This window comes from Haemaphysalis longicornis, unplaced genomic scaffold (genome assembly GCF_048455015.1).
Source record: "Haemaphysalis longicornis isolate Haplotype H1 unplaced genomic scaffold, Haemaphysalis longicornis Haplotype H1 scaffold_8, whole genome shotgun sequence".
NCBI classification, from domain to species: domain Eukaryota; kingdom Metazoa; phylum Arthropoda; class Arachnida; order Ixodida; family Ixodidae; genus Haemaphysalis; species Haemaphysalis longicornis.
In genome coordinates, this window is record NW_027526445.1 from 89,747,123 (window position 1) to 89,769,847 (window position 22,725).

The window sequence follows — 22,725 nt, forward strand, 5'->3', positions numbered from 1 at the left end:
AGTTGTCGATCGATTCGCTCTCGCGCTACAATCGACTGGCCTCCCGGTTTGTTCAGTTGGTAGAGCGACTGCTCCGGTTAAGCGGTGGTCCCGGGTTGGAATCCTGGAGCAGGACGAATGTTTCTTCAACTGAGAATTTTCTGAGGAAGCTGCATATCTTTCCTTTGTAGCCGTACGGCTGCATTCAGATGGATGTCAAACTTCCTTTGCAGAAGCTTACTTCACCTTGGGGATTTCCCTAAAATCTAGTTAATCAAGACTTAGTGGTTTATATCGGTATAAATACAAATCACTAAGATCACATGCCGAATTGTTTCGGTGTCTGCGCTTGGGTCGCATTCCGGTGTACCCCGAGCTAGCACATAAGCATGGCTATGTTGCGGTGTCTCACCATTCGAAAGATCCTCCTCCCCGTTTTCTTTCTCCCTACGCTCGGCCGGGCTACAGAGGTGGCGTCCTCCTCTTTAGTCTGGCTGTGTAACATGCTGCTGCGTTCGGGACGAGGCCATGCCGAATTCCATGTAACGGCTTCCACAATCTCTGGTTTCACCCTCTGTAGAGCTACGTTTGGAATTAGAGTGACCTTGCATGAGCCATTGTTGTCGGTATCTTTTGAAGCTTTGCTTTCAAGCCACCTTTGAAGCGAGGATTAGAGCTTGTGTTTTGATTAGTCAGCTATGCCTTCAGCCTCACCGTTTACTGTTTTTGACTCTTTCGCAACATTCCTTAGAAATCTTGTATTTTTGCTCAGAGGTGGGGTTAATTTAGATTCGCGAACCACTTTTTTCGGGATCCGCTTGGATTTAGCAATTTCGGAGTGTTTCCCAATTGCTTGTTTTACCTTGTATATTTTGCTTTCTCGACAATTTACTGTCAATACACAATTTCTGCCCCGTACTCGTTTCCGAGTTCTTAACATTATCCCCACTACGTTATTTTAAAATATTGTTACCGTAGTCTGTTCTAGTATTTCCCGCTCTTACAAATCACAAATAAATGTAACAACTTCAAATATTTGTAACATTGATACGCCATAAATGACAAATCTAGAGTTAACCATGACAAGGGTACAGCGGTGAATTTCCCAAGCAATGCAATCCATACCACTCGCCCATGGCAGTTCGAGTGGCGTATCCGCGCCACCAGTCTTTACCACTGTAGGTAGCAAAAGGCCATGCCACTAGCACAGCTGTCTGCTTGATTTCTTTTTGTCTTTTTACATTACCATTGCAAAGAGTGCATTCTTGTAATACGGCACTTGTGGTTACCTGTTATTTTATTTCAGTATTTCACATTACAGTGGCACTCAAGGAACAAAGGACTATCGTGTTGTGTCAGTATTATTGCTTGTCCATGGATTGTATATTTTCCAGCGGCCATTTCCAGATGACGCGGTCCCGTTTCTAGGCTTTTTAGTGATCTTGATTTGATCTGAAACAGAGGAGGTGTACAAAATTGTGTTAATTAGGACCACTTTTTTGCTCGTTCGCATACATTATTCGCTTTCTATATTGCATTTGAGTGTTTTAGCGACAAATAATTCATGGCGCTCCACTATTTGACTTAAGCCTAAACACAGAGTTATTCCTGAATCCACGTATTTTTAAATTAACAATTTTGTAATCCACTACATTCTACTTACGAAACATCTTCCAGGTTAAAAGCGTTTCTCGCAACGTTGGGCACTTTAGAACTAGATAAGAATTATAGCCGATTGTTTAAAGACAGGGAATTTTACACCACCATTGCAAATATTTTGCGAATTAGGGAGTTCGGAGTGTACAGTCTCGATGAATTCCCTGTAAGTGAGGAATTGAGCCCAGAAAATTTGCAACGGTGTATCGGCCATCCAAAACAAATGGCAATAGTTGGCGTGCGCGCTGCAATCTTCTTTCGGGTAAAAACGTGACATTTAAGTAGAGTGAGCACTGCTTCATTAGAAGAGCACGCCTAAGTATGACACGGAGGTCATCATCGCCATCATCACCAGCCTATCTACTCCCACCGCAGGGCAAAGGCCTCTCCCATTAATCTCCATTTACCCCGGTCCTGGGCTAACTGCGACCAATTTATCCCCGCAAACTTGTTGATCTCACCTGCCCATCTTACTTTCTGCCGCCGCCTGCAACGCTTGCCTTCTCTAGGGATTAACTCTGTTCCCCTAATGACCAACGGTTATCTTGCCTTCGCATTACATGCCCTGCCCAGGTCCATTTCTTCTTCTTCATTTTTACTAATATGTCCTTAACACGCGTTTGTTCTCTGACCCACTCCGCTCTCTTCTTGTCCCTTAATGTTACACCTATCATCTTCCGCCCCATTGCCCGCTAAGTTGTTCTCCATTTAAATTTAACCCCCTTAGTGATCTTTTGAGATTCTGCCCCGTAGTTGAGTACCGCTAAGATGCAGCTACCATAAACTTTCTTCTTCAGGAACAATGGTAGGCTGCCATTGAACATCTGAGAATGTCTGGTGTATGCACTCTACCCCATTCTTATTTTCCTAATTATCTCTGCCTTATGGTTGGGATCCGGGGTCACAACTTGGCCTAAATAGATATAGTCGATTACCACTTCCACTGCCTCGCCACCTATCTCAAACTGCTGTGCTGTCCCGACGTTATTGATCGTTACTTTAGTTTTTTGCACATTATTTTCAGGCCCAGGGTTCTACTCTGTTTGTCCAGTGCGGAAAGCATGCTTTGCAATTCGTCCCCCGAGTTACTTAGAAAGGCAACGTCATCAGCATATCTGAGGTTAATGAGGTAGTCTCCATTAACCCTTACTTCCACCTGTCCCAATAAATCGTTCTGATATACTTCTTGTGAACACGTTGTGTATAACATTGGAGAGATTGTGTCTTTTGTCTGACGCTCTTCCTTACAGGTATTTTACTGCTCTCCTTATACAGAATGATGGTAGCTGTGCACACATTGTAGATATCTTTTAGTATTCTTACATAATGCTCATCTACTTCTTGGTTCCGTATTAGCCAGGAGGTACGGGTCTATAAATATTTTGGATGACACGATAGCTTTTATGCTGATTCTACTAACAAATTGGGTTCACATTGCCGCGTAACACATGTTAAGCAGTGATAAGTATCATGTGAGTTACTCTGCGGATATCGTTTGCCTCTTCTAAACTCCAGAGTTCTAATGAACCTCCGAAAATGGTGTTTGCAAGGAAATATATTTTCAATTATTATTGTATATTCAGCCATTACCTCGCTGGAAATCGCATGAAACACTTTCGATAATTTAATGGGAGTGGGGAATCATCTCGTATTTATACGAAGTCACTTTTGGGATTCCCGAGAAGACGGTATCCGATAATGTCAAAATATTGGATTGCCTTATGTAAATTCCGGTATAACCACCCACGAAATATTTCAGGCCAATTATTATAACACAATAATAAATAACATACTTACCAATACACCTTTTCCCGCACTTGGATTTGTCTGGAAAGTTGTTTCTGTTTCCGTGACACCCACCGTAAGAAAAGAGCTCACATTGTTTTGACGTTGTATTGAAAAACCAACGTGGTATGTTCGCTTTACAGGGCCCACCATCCATTTCTGGTGTGCACCGGTGTCCTTTCCTTCTGTCTTGTAATGCAATGCTAATTCCTGGCGAGAAATACCGAAAAAATATACACCCTTTTACTCTTGATATACGAATAACAAGCGAACATTACGTTTATTATTGACATCTTTCTGTCCTTCGAAAATAAAAACAAGAAGTCATCTCTACATCACGCCCTAAACACGTGTTCATATTTCTTCGTTCTGAAAGAAGTGAACACTGTTCAGCTCTTTTGAAGTGGTGTAGATGGTTAAACCCAGTATCGCGATTATTCAAGCTTGTTTTAGAATCAGCTCAAATAAGAAAAAGGGGGCTATTACACGATGCCGGCCAGTTTAAGGAAACAATGCACCACAATGCGGACGGATCAATTCTTTATTTCTATAGATAGGCTATCATTGTCGTGTATTTTTCGGGTGGGGGGGGGGGAGGTGATGAATATTTGTGGCTGGAGGGAAATAAAAAAAGCGCTTCCCGCGGCTACAACCCAACCGGTGTCCATCGCACTATAAATCTTGCGTCAATCCTATATCTTCATTTCCACATAGTCGACGCGAACGCCAAGCAGCAGGTACTTATTCGCACGGTAAACGTCTAGATTACATCCAAACGTCTAGATTACATTATGCACACACGATATTTCATGTGGGTATTCTAGATAAGTGGTGCTTGCGTCAAGAACAGCACGTTCGCCCAGTGTGGCATTGGCGAACTAAAAATCCATTGCAAGATATCTTCGCTTCCAATCATCGTCGTCACTATATGGAGGGTTGCGTTATTTTGTTTTCCATCGCTTTTCAAGGAAGGCAAAAAGCACGGGTTTTTTGTATAAGAAATAAAATTATTGTCGGGTTGGGATATGGTTTTCAATGTATGGCTCCTTTGTGTCGTGAGCTGCAATTTTTTGTCTCGCACGCGGAAGAGCCGATCTTCTTTGATAGTGACTGAGGGTGTCAATAGTGTAAAAGGACGTCGGTAAAGACACCAGAACTCTGATTTCAGCTTAGGGGCCAGGAATTAGGAATGGGGAAACGAGATCAAGTGTCCCGATAAGGGCGTACTGCCCGAAGATACGGGGCATGCACAAATTTGTTTTAAGTCTAAAACGAACCCTATATGGGTGACGCCGAGACACAGAACTTTGGCTGCATTCCAGGAAGCTGCTGCACCACCGCGGGGCAGCTCCATCTAGGAGCACACAATCATCTGTAATTACACCTGGCTCCACCAACCAGCTCTCAAAGCGAAGGTCCAGGCAAGGAGCACCCACATACCCCCAGCAAAGCCTGTGAAACACGCGGTACAAATGAGTCATTTTTTTTTTTTGGGGGGGGGGGGGGGGTGGGGGACCAGTTTTTTTCTATAGGTATTAGAGAAGCGTGGCACGTGCTGATCAGGCATATTTGTGTCTGAGGCAGGGTCAGGGGAAATTTTCTGCATGGCTGGGGTGCTCTTTGTTTATTTTATATAGAGAGGCTATTTTTTCTAACAGTGACTGAAATGAAAGAATTAAACCAGGCAACCATGCAGGCAGTGTGCGCTCGAGGAAAGCAAGTAGCGACAAAAACTCACAGGCCGATCATGCGCCAAGCATTCTAGTAATCACCTGCAATCGAGATTGTGTTCCGTCACTGTTAAATCCTAAATACAAAACCCGCCTGGAAAGCCGAGTGGGTGTTACCACCAAGCTTAGTGCCATGTGAAAGGGAAAGCGAGTGAAGCCGGAGTTGTTTCACACAGCTGTTTATATGTGTAAATGTTACTTGTGGTATTGGTTGAGTCTGTAGCGCTTGAACTCAAGTGTGTGCCTTAACGACGCACGCAGAGTGGCGGGTTGGAAGTTGTTAGCACTGTTCGGTGATATAGCCCAGTGTAGCGTCACTGATGTCGTGCGACGAACAAGTTAGCACACGCCAAAGGAAGCCACGGTGCGGCGGAGCCAGCAGACGAAGACTAGTTCGGAACTCACGTATCAGGGGAACGTGAAGCGCAATTGGCGTTGCCACGTCATGCTCTTTTTTTCCTGGGTGATCGGCGGAGCTCAAAATGGTCGGATATGCTGCCAGTATCGAGGACGAATAACTTGGGACATGGCACGACTTGTGGCTCATGAAGCGCAGTCATAAAAAGTAAAATAATTCGGCTTAGTTGCTACGGCGCCGCGCTTCACAGCCATCGGGGACAGGGGGTGGTGAGGTTTATTGGTTTCCGAATACAGGGAGGCCTGCTAAAAGGTACCTCTACAATCTAAAAGGAAGCATTATTCTGGCTCACGAGCTAGAGTGGACTCCGGTCACTCGGAAAGGCGAAACAGCGAGCAAGCATTTTCAGCAAACTTGGGCTTGGTAATGCTGGCTGCAGGACATCATGCAGTCTCTTTGCATTTTTATTTATCGTTGTGCGAGCGTCAAAGAGATGTTACTCACTGCACAAGAATGCTTCGCTGTCGTGTGGCGGTACGCGTATCAGATCATCTGACAATTTCGCCGAATATGTGGGGCGTTTAGTCTGGCTCAGCGTGGCTCATACAGTTAAACCTGGATGTAACGAAATTGAAAAAAGTTCGCAAATTTTCGTTACATCCAGGTTTTCGTTACATGCAGTTTTCAAGTAAACACCAGGGAAATCATCACGAACACCAAAAAAAACATGCGGCAGATGCCGATTTAGCGCAACTTACCTCCAATGTTTATTTAACACAAAAAAACTGCGTTATTTTCGCCTGTGTCTTTCGCGTCAAAGACGACGCAACGCGGCGGTCCAGAGAAACGAACTCCTCCAATGCTTCCTCATCATCCTGCGAGCCGACGTGATGGCGCAGCACGTCCAGCGCATCCAAGACCTCCTTTGCTGTAGGCAACGGGAATGTATCCGCCTCTGACGAACCTTCATCATCGCCGCGATCTCTAACAGTTTCTGCAAGTGCCACATCCGACATTTCTTCTGTAGACACAGCATCACTGTCAGCGTACAAAAAGTCATCGAGTGCAACGTCGTCGGGTGCTCCACCATTCGCGCGAAGTGCATCCCACGCTTCGGTGACGTCGGGTGGGTTTGAAGGTTCCTGGGGTTCTTCTTCATCGACTTCAGTTTCTGTTACCGCGGACACCCGGGCGTTCCTGAAGCAATTTGCGACTGTGTGCGCTTTTACTTCCTGCCAGGAAGCAGCAAGCATCTCAATCGCTTGGTAAAAGTCGATTTTTGTCGGTCGTTCCAAGCGTATATCCAAGATCTTCTGTATGATGCGACGACGATAGCAACACTTGAAGCTGTTTATGACCCCTTTATCTAACGGCTGTATTAGGGAAGTGCAATTCGCAGGGAAGTACTGCAGCTCGATGTTGGATAGCTGAAGGTCTTCGATGTGGTGCGCGGAGCAGTTGTCAAGCAATAGGCATATTTGGCGACCCTGACGCTTGACATCTTCGTTGAATGCCTTCAGCCATTCGCTAAAGATTTGTCGGGTCATCCAGGCCTTCGAATTGGCCACGTACTTGACAGGCATCCGCTTCGTGCCTTTGAAACACCTTGGCCGGGCATTTCTTCCAATAACTAATGGCATCCTTTTGTCGCTGCCATCACTGTTAGCACAAAGCAAAACCGTTACACGGAGTTTGCTCTGCTTGCCGCCTCGACAATCGTCCCCTTTGAGCGCCAGCGTGCGATTCGGCAACATCTGGTAGAACAACGCAGTTTCATCGGCGTTGTACAAGTCCGCTGCCTCATAGCGCTTCAAGATGTCAGGCAGCTTCTCGACCACCCACGAGGCAGAGGCATCGCTGTCAGCGGATGCGGACTCACCGCTAATCACTCTACCGACGACACCGTGCCGGCTCTTGAATCCTTGCAACCAGCCGTTACTTGCCTTGAAATCGTCATGGCCAAGAATACACGCAAAATCCTTAGCTTTCTGTTGCAGGATTGCACCACTTATGGGCACGTTTCGCGCCCGTGTGTCCAGAAACCAGGTAAAGACAGCCTTGTCCACATCAGCGTAAGTTGACGTCTTGAGCCTTTTCTTCTTCGAACTCGTTCCCGACTCCACAGCGTCGCGGATGCTGTCTTTCGCATGCAATATCGTCGACAGGGAACTGGCTGGGATATTAAATCGAGCAGCAACGTCCTTCCTCTTCTCACCCGTGGAAACCGCATTTACAATCGCAAGTTTGTCTTCAAGAGACAAAACCTTGCGCTTCCTCGGCACGGAGCTCATTTTCACAGCGAGCGCTCACAACGATACCCACGACGTCGCCGCGCTGAGAATGCGCTACGCCTAACAACAGAACACCTACCGGACCAGCCTAACCAGAGTGCGCTCGCCCGTTCGGCACGGCAGCGCCACCAGACGTCACAAAACATCGATGCTCGCATGGATGGCACGCACTTGCTTGCTGCAATCGTATGCGTTCTAAACCCGCCATCTTGCCCCATATTTTTTCCCCTATTATATAGAACTTGCGCGTTGTATTTACAAATTTTTAGTAGTGTTACGGCTCAAAATCATAAATGATCAGTGCCGCGAATTCGTTACATTCAGGTCGATTACCGCAACACCTTCGTTACGTGGAGGTCACAAATACATGGACTTCTATGGAGATGGAGTTGGGGATTGGAAAAAATTTGTTAAATCTAGGAATTCGTTACATGGAGGTTCGTTACATCCAGGTTTAACTGTATGTGTTTTTTGCTTGCTGTGTGAGAACGACGATTGGGAGGTAAGTCTGGGCGATTTGTGACTTGCTGAATTTAGAGCTTTGGCATTGCGACATCTACTGCTCTGCTGCTTTAAAACCCCGCCCCCCCCCTTTTCCCCATCAGCCTTCAAACGACGTCGCTGAGATTGTCGCCCCCTTGTCATCCATATCTTTTAAGGGGTACATTTGATCACGTGTGGGGTGGAGGTTTGAAGGAGGGTGTGTGGTGTTAGGGCATGCATCAGTCTACTGAATGTTCGAACCGGACACAAAAAAAATGTCCAGTACACCGCAAAAGCAGGAATCGGGACATAGTGGAACTAACAAGCATTGTGGCGTCACAGTACATTTTTCCCCCGTTGCGTGCAGGAACATCAATACATTATGAGGTTAGGCTGTCATTTTCTTTGCGTGTCAACTGGGCACGACCCATTCCGGACATGTCCTGGTTTAGCGACGATTACGGTATATTCTATAGATTTGATTAAGGGTTCTACACATTCCGACGGCAGTGAGTAGTTGGTTTTTTTATCCGGTATACAAACTGGACTTTTTTACCGCCTTGTTAGCCGGGAATCTTTAACTGGGAATCTTTAACGTGCGCGAAAATCTAGCACACCCGGTGTTTTTGCTTTTCGCTTCCACCAGAAAAGCGGCCGCCGCGGCCGCGTATCAAACCCGTGACCTCATGCTTAGCTTCAAACAAGCCAACCCCTGCGAGTAACGACGACAGTGGGTTTGGACTGTCACTCACCGGGACTTTGAACTTTGATAGTTTACGCTTTTACTTTGGCTGCTGCGGTTTCGACTTTCGCACTTCCCTTTTTCAATTTCAAAAGGAAGAAAGTATCGCGTTTCAATCGTAGTTATCGTTAAACAAGGGTAATATTAACATTATATTGCCGCCATTATACTTATATTTACTGTGAGACAAAATGGCACCCGGTGTAAAACAACGTTAACAAAATAGATACCCAGAGAAAACTCCAGGAGAAGGGAATGGCCAAAAATTAAAGAGATGCACCAAAATAGGGATATTGCGAGGCCAATATATGACTAAGGCGGCGGAGGGCAGCAGCGGATGAAAGTCAGCCGAAGAGGCCTTCATTGTTGCGTGGAAAACGAAATGCTTTAGAAGGGTAAATTTTCGATTTCGTCTTCACATCGTGTGTTTACAACGTTCTTGAAAAAATCAGAGAAACCAATCCTCTAACCATAAGATAGCTACGAGGAAAACTAATACAAAACAGGCCATCGTATCTAAGACAGCACCCCCCTCCCCTAAAAGAAGCCTCTAGACGCCACAGTGAACATGCAACACCACATGACTCCGCCTGAAAACTTCCAGCAACCAAATACCTGGATCAAAACTACATTTGAAAAGGCTGTATAGCATAGTTAGGTTCATTGGAGGACGTTTCCAAAATTATGAGAACGCAGTAAAAACAGACTACGAGATGTACGGAAGTATGAAAGAATGAATGTCTCGGTAGGTACTTTGCAAAAATTTAGACTGAACGACTGTGCTATATAAATGAACGAAGAAGAAAAGGTAGTTGCCTTTCATTGACAAATACGGCTCGTGGAAGTATCTAATTGAACAGAAAACATCATTACAGTCTCAGAAAATGGGTTCGAGTGTTAGATGCGGGCCACACACCTAACACTTTGTTAATACACTGTCACATGCAACGAAGAACGTTAACACCGCCACTCGGAAAGCAGTACCCAGAGGTCTAAAAGAGAACTACACCCGGACAGGGACCCCAGTGCACTGAGAGTTGGTGGTTCTTGCAACCACTACTACCGCTTTCGCCTCTGCCAAGAGCGTTAGGAATGACACGTCGTGTTACGCCCCTGAACAAGATCCTTTTACTTGCCACAAAAGCGTCAATGAGAAATATTAGCAAACTATCTGATGGATAAACTAAAAAAAGTGTCCAGAAATTTCTATGGGCGAAGATGTGTGCCGGCAAAATCAGATATTACCATTAATGTTTGCTTGATTCCGTGAAACATCCACGCTGCACAACCCAAACTAATCGCGTCCGATGGTATGTTCGGAAAAGAACTCGAACATTACATATTCCACTTTTACGAAGGCACAGGAGCTAGGTTGAACAACATCGCTTCTTCAAGATCATGGTGAGCTGATCAAGAAGGTACAGAAAGGAGCTACCGAATCTGGGGCTCTACACTTCACGTTAAACAATTGAGGTCTGTATCATTCATTTGCGCCTTTTTGATAGTGAAACAGGTTTTCTTACACAAAGATGTCCTTGCTCTTCCCAACCTCCGGCATAAGACGAAGAACGCTCACGCCCGCGTCGGTATTACACAATAAACACTTTAATCACTGATACTGTAAAACTGATTAACTCCCTGATGCCACAAACTTCAATGACGATATCTTAAGCTATAGTACCGAAGATGGTCTCTCTGTCTACTGGGCCGCTGTGATTCGAAACTCTCGCTGCTAGTATTTCTCTCTTCGCTGCGCATCGCTGCTCGTGAAGCTTAGAACTTAAATGGCGGAACTCCGTTTAAATACCTTCTTTGGCGTTGCAGTAACGCTATCCATACGTGGTTATTCTTAAAACACAAACGTAGATGACATATGCCAAATTTCTCCTAACAACATTTTTAGAAGGGACGTAATGTCGTTTATTGCGCCCGCGACCGGAGGAGATGCGTTCGTGGCCGGTTCATATGGTAAAACCCTGGAAGTGGCTCTGCACTGAGTCCTTTTTTCGAATGCATAGCGAACTCATTTTGGGTTGTGCGGGTAGACGCTCGGATATCGGCGCATGTACTGAAAGAATCATGGCACCTAAATGGCCTTGGTGATAAGGTTACAACGGTATGATAATCTGAGCCTTGAGGAAGCATGAAGGGAGAAGCGCGGCGTGGTGTCTGTAGATGGTTTACTGCGAGGCACTACGGGGTCGCGGTGGCTGTTCCGTGACAGAATAGGTCGCATAGGCGGCGCAGGCCTGTACGTGGTTGGACGGTAGTGAATTGTAGCGGCTTGGAGTGGTTAGACAAACCCGAGGGAGCGTTAACAAAGAAGTCCCTTCATCGCCGAGTGCCAGATAGAGGTTCATCGTCTGGGCAGATATGGCCCGATGGTTAAGTGTTAAAGAGCTACGAGTATATCACTTGAGTATTGGTTTTTATGTTTCTTGGCATATTTTAATAAACTTTGGAGTTTCAGCATTAGATTGAGAGATCTTGCGCACAATGAATACCGTTGGGCACACCTACGGTTATTGGTTATGAGTACCTACAATCGTCGGCTTACTATTGGTTAATTTTAACTCATACTCACTCGCTGTTTTTACGACCGTTCGGGAGGCGCGATTTTGGAGAAGGAGGAGGAGAAATAAACGTGTCTCAAAAACAGTCAGCCGTGGGGAAGAGTTCTCATTCCAGGACCCCTTGAGTCCGTCCGGCTTTTTGGGCTATCTGCACCAGCCAAAGCTGGTCGTCAGGGTCCGAGCTGTACAGTACTCTATCCCAGTGCTCAGGGGGTGGGGGAAGGTCACGGGGGGTAGGTGGGGGTTCTTATCACAGCCCCACATGATATAGTAGAGGGTGCCCTGAGCCTCGCAGGAGCGGAACTGCGAGGAGTACAGGGTGGGGGCCAGGATGTGAACTCTAGTGGGGTGGGGAAAAGTGTTTGTTTGGATGCCTCGGAGGTGGCGATCTTGCCCTTTAGTGAGGATTTTGTGCGCACCGGGATATAGCGTTTGTTCCAGGCGGTAATGCTGGGTGATTTCGTGGAACGACAAGAGGGGGCAGACCTGCCACTGCTCGCCGAACTCCTGGCTTGCCCGGTGGGTCAACTCTAGGGTACGCTGATGGACAGCTTCGTTACTAGACACGGCGGACTTCGCTGGAGCCCAAATATTTCTAACGGGATGTCCAGGAGGATGCTGGAGAAGAATTGTTCTGGCAGGTCGTTATATGCAACCGCTGGAAAAGATTCTATATGCTTGTTGGCTGTCTGTGATAATTATTTCTGCAGAGGTTTTTTGCAATGGCTAGGGAGATGGCCGTGTCCTCCGCCTGCGGAGAATGAATGGTGGGAAATGATGCGTATGTAACGAGGTTTCCGGTTGTAGAAACGACAGCGGTCATAGCTATTCGGCCTGAATACGAAGCGGCGTCTGTATAGACTGTGGCAGAATTTCGGCTGTATTGATTAACAATAGCTTCGGCTGTATTGATTAACAAAAGTAAAAGATACAATGAATGGATTACCCGAGATATAATTCAGACCAAGCGAAAAATAAAACATCTTAGGCGAAAGAGGAGTCCAAGTGAGAAACATCTGCAAAGCCTCAAGCAGTCGTTGGAATGTGAGGTGAAATCAGCCAAGGCTCGTTATTTTAACGTATCACTTCCTGAGTTTATCAAAAACGACCCTTCCAAGTTTTGGCGTTTTTGGGTGAAAACAAAAACATTCCCTGAATGAAATAGCGATAAATGGCAAAATTGTGACCGATTTTAGGGAAATAGCGCAATCATTCAATCACTACTTTAATCAGTTTTTTTCACCAGGTGGCGTGATTCCAAAACGTCTAACACGTGATTCAAGTATGCCTGTTATATCGGATCTTGGAGTTCTGGCAATGTTACGTAAGCTCGATTCGAGAAAAAGCCCCGGCCCCGATTGTCTTCCAAATTGATTCTTAAAGCGGTATGCTGACCAGTTATCAGTATTCTTAACTAGCATTTTTCAGACCTCTCTGGCATCGGGTGAAGTACCGTATGATTTTCTGGTTGCTAGGGTCAAACCACTCTTTAAAAGTGGAGATAAACTTGCAATCTCGAACTCACAGACGCAGTTCTATTACAAGTAGCTGCTGTAAAATGTTAGAACATGTTATTACGGGATTCATTCATGAATTTTGTTGCTGAAAGAAACATTTTGTCGCCTTATCAGTATGGCTTTAGGAAAAAAATGTCTACTGTTACGCAACTGGTCACAACAGTTCATCACAGCTCTGCAGCTTTGGATGAGTCCGGACAAGTTGATTTGGTGTTCCTAGGTTTTAGTAAGGCCTTTGACAAAGTGCCGCATGATAAGCTTTTGTATAAACTTGAACTCATTGGCCTTCCCGATTGTATTTTGAACTGGATTAGAGCTTATTTACCAAACAGAAAACAGTATGTTGATATCAATGGTTGTTTCTCTCATTCTCTTGCTGTCATGTCTGGGGTACCCCAGGCCAGTGTACTGGGGCCACTGTTGTTCATTCTTTATATAAATGATTTGGTGTCTGTAATTCGTGAAGCGGTCTCTGTTAGGCTGTTTGCCGACGATTGTATTGTTTTTAGAGAAATTCTATCACCTAACGACTTCGTTGTGTTGCAAGAATCTCTAGTACAAAGAGAGAGGTGGTGTGAGGAGTTGGGAATGATGCTTAATGCCACAAAATGTGCTTTTTTGAGAATAACACGAAAAAAGGTTTCTTTCGTTCTCAGTATTTTCTCCAGAACACTGCAATCGCAGACGTTGCAGAGTATAAATACCTCGGCATCACCCTGAACTCTTCTTTAACTTGGTCGTCCCATGTGTCACGTATTTGTTCAGCTGCATTTACGAAGTTGTGTTTTTTGAGGCGCAAGTTAAGACATGCCCCAAGTCACGTCAAGCTTTTAGCCTGCAATACTTTTGTTAGAGCCAAACTGGAATATGCCTCCGTGGTTTGTGATCCGCCCTTTAAAAAGGATATGTACATGCTAGAGCTCGGCCAAAGAAAAGCAGTACGGTTTATGTTTTGCAAATATGGGCGTTAGGAGCCTCCTTCGAAGCTCATGTCTGACAATGGCATTCAATCTTTAGAATTTCGAAGACGATTGGCCCGGTTATCATTCTTGCAGAATATTGTTACGTCTAAAGTGCAAGTAACACCACCGACTTTAGTTCAACCCTTAAGCACAAGAAGGACGCGACACACGCATACTCAATCCCTTCAGCCTATTTTCGCAAAAACAAACCAGTTCAAGCTTAGTTTTTTCCCCCGTACCATTTCTGAATAGAATGCATTTCCGGAAACAGTTGTTCAGGCCAGAAATTTTTCCGAAGCGCTCCATGCGAGTATTTGTCACTGAGTATGCGTATTGTATGGTGTGCCATGCCTTTACCGTTGTGCCTTGTTTTTGGTTTGATTGTTTTCTTACTTTAACAAAAAAAAGTTTGATCCTTGTATAAATGATTGTGTATTGCCAGTTGCCCCTCCTGCTTGGGCCAGAAAATCTGGCTTGCAGTATTCGCAATAAATAAATAAAGAAATGTAAGGCCTTTGCACGCACGTGACACTGCAGACAGAGTCCTTCGGCGGGGTCATTGCCATAGAATTTGTGGCGAAACAAGGGGGACCGTGCAGTGTTAGTGGCAAGGTGGCGAACTAATGTCTGTGTTACCAGCGGTAACCCTTCCGGCATGGAAGGAACAGGGTACTCATGCTGTTCGGTACGGTCTTTCCTATCCTCACGAAAGCGTCGGAGTATCTGTAGGCGTATATGTTGTGTGAGTGCTTTTCTGACAGGGACATCGGGCGGGCCTCGCATTACTGATGAGCAATGCTATAGGCGAGGTTTGTCGTCGAGCCGCAGCTGGCGCCTCGCTGTGAGCCAACTCATTGTACTCAATACCAGCATGGGGGGGTACACAAGCAATGGAGGTGGTTATGTTGAGGTAAGAATGTAAATCCAGGAAAAGTGCGCCCAAGGTGCCGACTATTCTTGGATATGATGACGATGCTCCGCTGACTCGCCTGCAGATCTTGCAGGCGCGAGCCGAATCAGTGAAGAGCAAACGCTTGGGGGGCATGCCCCTTGGTTCGAAAGTATTTCTCACCCACTTTGCAGCATCAAGAAGGGCAAGTAAATGGATGTGCGTTGTGGCGGCACTGGCGGTACTTGTTTGAAGACCCGAATTAGCGACGCAATGGGTGGTGTCAACCCAGGCCACGAGACAAACTGGCACTAGGCCACTTTCGTCCTTCTCACCATTGTTGTTTCGTGGAGACACCGAAGACCCCTCCATGCTGGTGTAAGATGGTGTGAGTGACGATCGATCTGTTCTTTCTTGACGCTAAAATTGTGCGCCTTGGTAAAGCGGGGCCGTCTTGCTGAATTCCGACGCAGGCGTCCCACGCCACGGGGAAGCGGCTTGCCATCTGTCGATAGAATGTTCAGAGCCCATGAAGGGGATTGCGGAGGGTGGACCAACAGCCATGGTGGGTAATATCACAAGCTCATCTAATATGGAAAGTCCCGTGTTAGGGCTGATAAGGAGGTCCTTCTGGGCTAAGAGGGCTTGCTCGGCTAATTCGAGAACAAATTCATCCCACCATGCACGTAAAGATGATTTACGGGTTGTATTTCGGCAACCCGGTAACAATCCGTATGACCTCATGGTTAATCTTCTCCACTTCTCTTTTCCAGGGTTAATCTTGTCTACGCCTACATGGCAATTGTAGGCGTAGAGAATGCGGGAATTGATTATAACTGCTACGAGCTGCCGCGTCTGCTTCTCTCTCGTACCCCAATTTATACTTGTAACTCGGCGAATGAGATGCAGCAGGCACTTGCACTGCGTTTTACCCACGTCGTACTTTAACCACCTTGGTCAATGTGTGCTCCTTGAACCTTAGTGGAAGGTTTCCTGAGTATTCGTTGGCCTGCCACGGAGAGGAAACAATGGCTGCGGATAGCTTCGGCTCTCATGGATTGGCCATTGAGAACTACGAGGTATTCAGTTTAATGTGATCTATGCCAAGCGGCAATGTTTATTCCTTTTCGCCAGGTGCTGCAGTCGTAGCCCAAATGGTAATATCAGCGTAGATAGCGAAATTTAATGAAGGAATTTCCTCAAGCAAGGGCGGGAGGCATGCCATTACGAGATTCAAGAGAACGGGTGAGAGGAATACACCCTGGGGCACTCCAACCCTGCTTGGGCAAGATTGTCCGATGTATTCTCGCACTTGAACTCTGTAGGTTCTATTGTACTAACATTTTTAATGAATGTACGCATATGACCAGGCACTCCAGCAACATTCGCGCTTTCTATCACAGCATTGTGTGGGGCGCAGTTGTAGGCTTTACGCACATCCACCGCCACCAGTCCGTGTGTGTACAGCTGATCGAGCATTGATAACCTGGTGATGCAGCATGATCATAATATCCAGCGTGATTAGGCATTGGCGGAAGCCAATTTAATGCGAGTGAAACGTAGCAGTTTTCTCATGCTGCCAATAGAATCGCTCTAGAACGATGCGTTCAACCCGTTTACAGAGTTTGGTCTTGAGGAAAATGGACTTGAGATTGGCAAGGTCCTTCTGTGGTTTCCCTGGCTTTGGAATGGATTGGACAAGGGTGTCACGCTAGGCATGGGGTAACGTGCTGGTCATTCAAACCAGGTTAATACTGTCCAACAGAAGGCGTAAAGACAATTCTGGGAGGTTCTGGAGTTCTGTGACGGTGGCGTTGTCCAGGCCTGGGGTGCTACGATGATCCGCCCTTCCCAAAGCTGCGTGGATCCCGTAAATAGAGAATGGCTAATCAATGTCTGCCAGACTTGTAGAAAGGTGATCGTCGGACTTTTCTGGTACTGAAATCGGAGAGTATATTTTCGGATCAGGCAAAGTCGCTGGCTGGGGGAAAATACGTAGTCTGCCTGGAGGGCCTACTGAGCTTCGAAAATTACTGGCGAGGGGCGACTCCTTGGGCAGCAGTGCGTTTCTTCGAATTTCCTTGCTAGCTACGAAAAAAGGTGCCATATTTAGGGCCCATTTATATTACCATTAAAACGCGAGCAGATGTCACGCCGCGTCTCCGAGGCAAGCGTAGCCGCATAATCGCGTGCCGCAGCCGTTATAAGGTTGAGGCGACGGCGCAGCCGAGACGGTTTTTCTTGCTTTCTGAATTCGCGCAATGCATGGAGGCGTTGGCTCCACAAGTTTTTGAGGTGAACATCTGGCGCCGGGGAGCCCTCCGTAACGTATTACTGCCGGGTGCGGAACCATTTCGCTTTGTTAATCGTTTCTAGAAGCTGTTCCAGGCGCGTTTCCTCGGACTAGTCGTACAAAGTATCGACGAGTGTCCCCTCTAACGTGTCGCGAAACCCACCCCAAGAAATGACGCTTGCGTAATTTGCAGATTGTCTGGGATGACCACGGAGCTGAAGAAATATGGTAAAATGGTCTCTCCCCCAACGTATATGCGATGTATTTGGCTTATTCACCGAAGTAAGGTCCGTTGTTGTATCGCCTTGGCGGACATATTGACTAATACGTGTGACACAGTCGGGGTAAATAATAAGCGTGAAGTTACTGTCTTCTATCGCACGAACTAGGTTTGCGGCTTAAATTCTGTCAGCTCTGGCTCCCCAATGTGTGTGGTGCGCATTGAAATCGCCGCCAAAGACAAACAAAGCGCCAGGACGCGTCTTACGGATTCTGTCCAGCGAAGACCAGTCAACCTGAGCAGGTTTCCGTACCAAGGGGCGGCCGTAGACGGACAGTACCACAACTTCACGTTGATGAAGCTGCAAAGTTACTCCAGCAAATTCTGGATGAGATGTACACCAGCGCTTAAGATCCAGCTCGCCATGTGAAAAACGTCTGCTGACTAAGACCGCTGCGTTGCCGCTATAAGTGACAGGCTACATCGAAGCGTTTCCCGCCTGCTTGCGTGACATGCGCGGCGGCCACGGTATTGTGGTTCGCAGCTATGTGTCGTAGCCGGGTATTGAAAGGTTGAAATCTGGCGTCTGTTGTAGGAGAAAAACGGTGGATCTTGTCCATCTTAGATACCTGATGAAGAGGTCCGCTTTCTTGAGGACGAATGTTTTGCAATTCCAGAAGGATCCATGGTGCTTGTCCCTAGTGTGTTCGAGGTGCTGCTGCAAACGACTGGCTATTATCTCCCATTGTTTCGGTGAAGGAGATTTTCCGTAAGCTGAAGGAGCTGACTCTGTTGGTCAATAATGGCGTTAAGAATGTCCGTCAATTGGTTCTGACTTTGCTCTATGCGCACCAGGTGGGGAATGAGTATTTCGACCTTTTTAGTGTAGGCAGGGTTTGGACTTGACAACCTACAGGTGCCTTCAGGAGACTTGGAATCCTTTAAAGCTACCAGAGGAGATTCTCATGTGTTTACTTTCTTCCAGAAAATATGCGCAGCACAAAGAGGGACTGTATCTTGACCAAGTAACGGTGTATATATATGGTCGTTTTTGTCAGATTGTAGTGATGGAGGTAAAGGTGATTCAGTGAGCGCAGGGCTCTTGCGAAGGGTAGTATTAGTTCTGCTTGGGGCCACATGATCAGACTTTGCATAGTCATCGATCTTTCGCATATTATGGTGACTGGAGTGTGGAGGCTGTGTGGGCGCCTTTTTATGGTTGAGATTAATCGGTGCATCCAACAGTCCGTTTGTGAACGAGGCTTCTGTCGTCACTTAGAGAAGTTATGCTCGAAGGCTTTGCGTCACCGCTTGGCTGGCCGGGCACTTCGGATCTGTCGCCAGATGCATTCCGCCGCAGTTTTTACAAACTGCTGTACTTTGATCCCGCATGTATCCAAATCACTACTGGAGTCATGCCGTGTGCCTCCATACTTCGTACAACGCTTTCTGTGTGCGTTTCGAGACATCTTAGAGCTTACATATGTCATGACATACAGTACAAACTAGAACACGTGGTTTGTATGGGTGTACTTTGACTTGGCCTAGGCCGAAGGTCATTTGGGCCCTCCAAATGTGACCAGTACACTGCCATTCGTGCCCTTTGGTGCCTTTGGGGTACGCTTGTCTTATTTGCGTGTTTTATGGCATGATATATCTACCACGAGCTCAGAATATGCCACCCGTTACACGCCGGCTTTTTACAGCATCTCTTCAGCAGGCTTCGTTTCGTTGAAGTATTGTAAATTCTTACAGTTCACTAAGGAACTTCTTGCACGTGGCGTTCTACGGGAATCTTGATCGCTTATATGTTTCTCTTACGCAATGCTCAAAAAACATTGGCCCTTGAACGGGCCAATAGTTTATTTTTCATAGGCAAGTTAGACGTCTAGCACGAAGCAAGAAGTATTGAGGACGAGCAACAGGACTTGCTCCGGCTGCGCAATAACGGCACAGCGCCGGGCACGGCTCCACGCGCACTCTGCTGCGAGGCGCCAACAGGAAAGGGCTCGCTGGTTTAAAGGAGTACCGACACGAATTTTTCGTGTTACGTTTTTCTTTTGCCTTTATGGGTGCCTATTACTCTAGTAATCACAGAATGGTCGATTAGACTGTCGATCGCAGCATAAACAATCATTTACGGCGTCGTTTATTTGTGTCAGTTTCGGTTTCGACAAAACGAAAGCCAAGCGGCCCCTATGACAGAAGGTAGTACCTGGTGTCCCCATTCTGCTGCCCCGCAGGCGGTCTGGACGGGCAGGAGAGCGAGCGCACGTGCTTTCCCAGACTGGCAGCCGTCCACACCATCCCCGCGCACCCCGGGCAGCATGACGTCAGTCCCAAAACCATGACGTAAACACACGGTGCAGCAGCACGCACCAATCGCAGCCAGCGGGGCGGCTACGTCACGGGACCCCCGACGTCAGCAGTTTGGGCAAGTAGCAAATGATGGTATTCTAGCCCGCTCTTTGCTTTCTGGTGCGGCAAGAGAAAAACATGCATTTAAAATATGTTATACTGAACGGTTAGTGTTGAAACTTGGGGGGAGATATCTCTTGATAAAAAGGAAGCATTTTATGTAGATATCTCAGATTAATCTCTCATACTCCTTTAAGGGAAGTTAGTGCATAGCCGTCTGCCGTCGTGTGCAGACGACGCCGACCAATCACTCGCGTGACTAGACTTCCATTGGAGCCCGTTTGCGGCGGAAAAAATGTTCGCGTTTCAAACATCGTTGCCGAAAGAACGGGAAGCCTACAATAAAAAATAATGGTATAATTTTTTCCATGAATGATGGTTCTTATCCTCTACGAGATTAGTTCATATTTAAATTGTCCTTACTTCCCCGCCCGGCCTGTGCAACTTGAAAAGCGCGCGCAAATCTATGAACCCCGCGAGAGCCGAGAGCATTGAGAGTGCACTACTTGAGGCGGGAAGGCGGCTTCGACAGACGCCGTCTGCTCCAGGATTCGTTCTAGAGCTTTGTTTGAGGCACGCTACAGCTTCTAGCTAGAACAGTATTTAAAAATAACTGCTGCTAAAATGTCAGCACTTCTATTTATATATTTTGCAGAAATTAATCTGCCAATATTCACAATATTTTGATAATATTACGATTTTGGTGCGTCGCATTTGTAGAATAACATATAAACTATGGCAACGCGTTTCGCGCGTCATTTGTTGTACTGCTCTGCAAGCTGCATTTGCTTCTCGCTAGACAGTGATATTAACGCAACACCAACCCCTGCTGTCCCAGCCCAGCTGATTCCTCTCCTGAAATACTCCTTTCTCCGTGTCTGGTGGCACTATAATCTTCTAGCTTTCCTAGCAGTTGAAAACTACTTTTAGGCTAAAGCTCTCACTACTTCAGCACCAAATAATTGTGGGGACACTTTGGGATCCAGCCCTGCTTATTCCCAGCTCCACAAGTTCCCGGGTCTCGCTTTGGTGAAAAGGGTCGTTCCTCAAGTTTTAGAGGTGTTATACGTTACAACCGCAGTCGCTGAAGGAAATTTTTTCCTGGTTCCTCAAAAAACATTTCACGTAGGTAACAGTGCTTCAATGCTTCTGCGAGCTCCAAGCTCTTTTTTTCATTTGTTTTGAAACCGTTTCAGATTTTTAGCGTGAGCTGCACTGGCCGAAGATGATCTGTTTTGCGTTGCTCCTGGAGAGCCATGCTGCGCATGCGCGAGGAACACGTACGCCACACGGCGCACAGGACGTTGCTCGCTGCCCGGTGTCTCTCACGCCCCACGCGCCCAGTGTCTTGACCGACCTCCGTTCCGTACGTGGAGGCCCTGTCCTCTTGATGATCATGCAAGGGGTGGACAGGTGTAGAACCGATGGCTCGTGTGACGCATCAACACCGGCGTGCGCCTTGGGATCCAGCTTAGCTCTGGGGTGATTGGTGATGCTGCGCCGCAGCCGCTTGATAAATATGCACGTGTCACATAATCCGTGCACCGTCTTTGTGCCATTGAAGAAGCAGCAAGCATAATATTCAAGCTAATCCTAGACATCCAATCAAACTAAGAACAACCAGCTGAACCTTCACTCACGCTACGTATTTCCTGGCATAGCTGAGCTAAGCCACTAATATTAATTGTTTAAACAAAGCTTATCAATCACGCACAATATTTCTTCTGGGTGTTCTACATGTTATTTGAAAGTCTTTGTTAATTAGGTCTACCAATGTGCAAGCCCGTACTTGCTGTAGATAATTTATAATATTTCAAGCTATGCCTGCACAATCAAAACTGATGAAAGTTGTTTAAGACCACGAATTCCTAAAAAAGAAGTCATGAAGTGAGAGATAGCAAGGATGGTATACTGTACTTATTTTGGCGAAACTAGTGCGCAAGAGAAAGCTTTCGAGATATGCTGTTTTAAAAAATAAAAAAGCAACTCGTTGCTGAGGAATGAAGTGCTGCTGTGTCTGCCCGGAAAGTACTTACAACCGATGGAATTCATTTAAATCCTCCAATCAAAATAAGAGCATTTCCTGTGAGCGCGCCTATGACAGTTCACTTACAAGCAAGTTTACCATATTGCTTCACTGCCGGATGCTTGGAAACTGCAAAACTAAAGCCAGAACAACCAGTTCAAAAACTGGTCTAGATGGTAGATATTCATTATGACTGATCAGCGCAAACGTACCCCGACGAGAGGAGGACACCTTAAGCACTCGTGTTGTGTCCTTTTCTCATGTTGTAAAGTCTGCGTTGTTGAATCATAATGAGAGCAGAGCAAGAATACAGAGAACACTTGGCTTCAATTCCACTAGGAAGTCCCTCGGTTCAGGTAACCTATGGTAAGAAACGACAAGCAAATCATTCAGCAAACATGCCGTAAGTGATAGAGAGAAAATTACGATGTCTCAACTACAACTGAACAATAAAAGTGTGAACCGGGCTCACATTCTTTTTACTCACCAGCAAAAACCAAACAGCCCAATAAAAATATGACAGCCATGCTTTTTGGTGTCTACCAACAGAGCCTGCTTTCCTGACGTCTTATGACAAGGTCCTACAAAAACTGTCTTTATAGCTTCTAACTACGAAACGTTCGGCGCAACCTGGCCCTGCCCCAAAGAAAAAAAACGTCTTCTACGGAATATCATGACGGCGGTAGGATCCTCACAAAGGAAAGTCTGTTTGCCCTCTTCATACCACACCGTGGTATGAAATAATGTCCGTCGCCCTTTGCCTGTTTGCCCTCTTCATATTTCATACCACACCGTGGTATGAA

The 22,725-nt window shown here is 46.4% G+C and overlaps 1 long non-coding RNA gene across 1 annotated transcript; it reads right to left on the bottom strand.

The window, feature by feature from the left end:
• Positions 1-1,269: 1,269 nt before the first annotated feature.
• LOC144149314 (uncharacterized) lies at positions 1,270-22,523 on the bottom strand. The gene is made up of 3 exons (XR_013318263.1): positions 22,410-22,523; positions 3,433-3,630; positions 1,270-1,431 (listed from the first exon to the last, which is right to left on the bottom strand). It is a non-coding gene; the product is annotated as an uncharacterized LOC144149314 (long non-coding RNA).
• Positions 22,524-22,725: the final 202 nt, after the last annotated feature.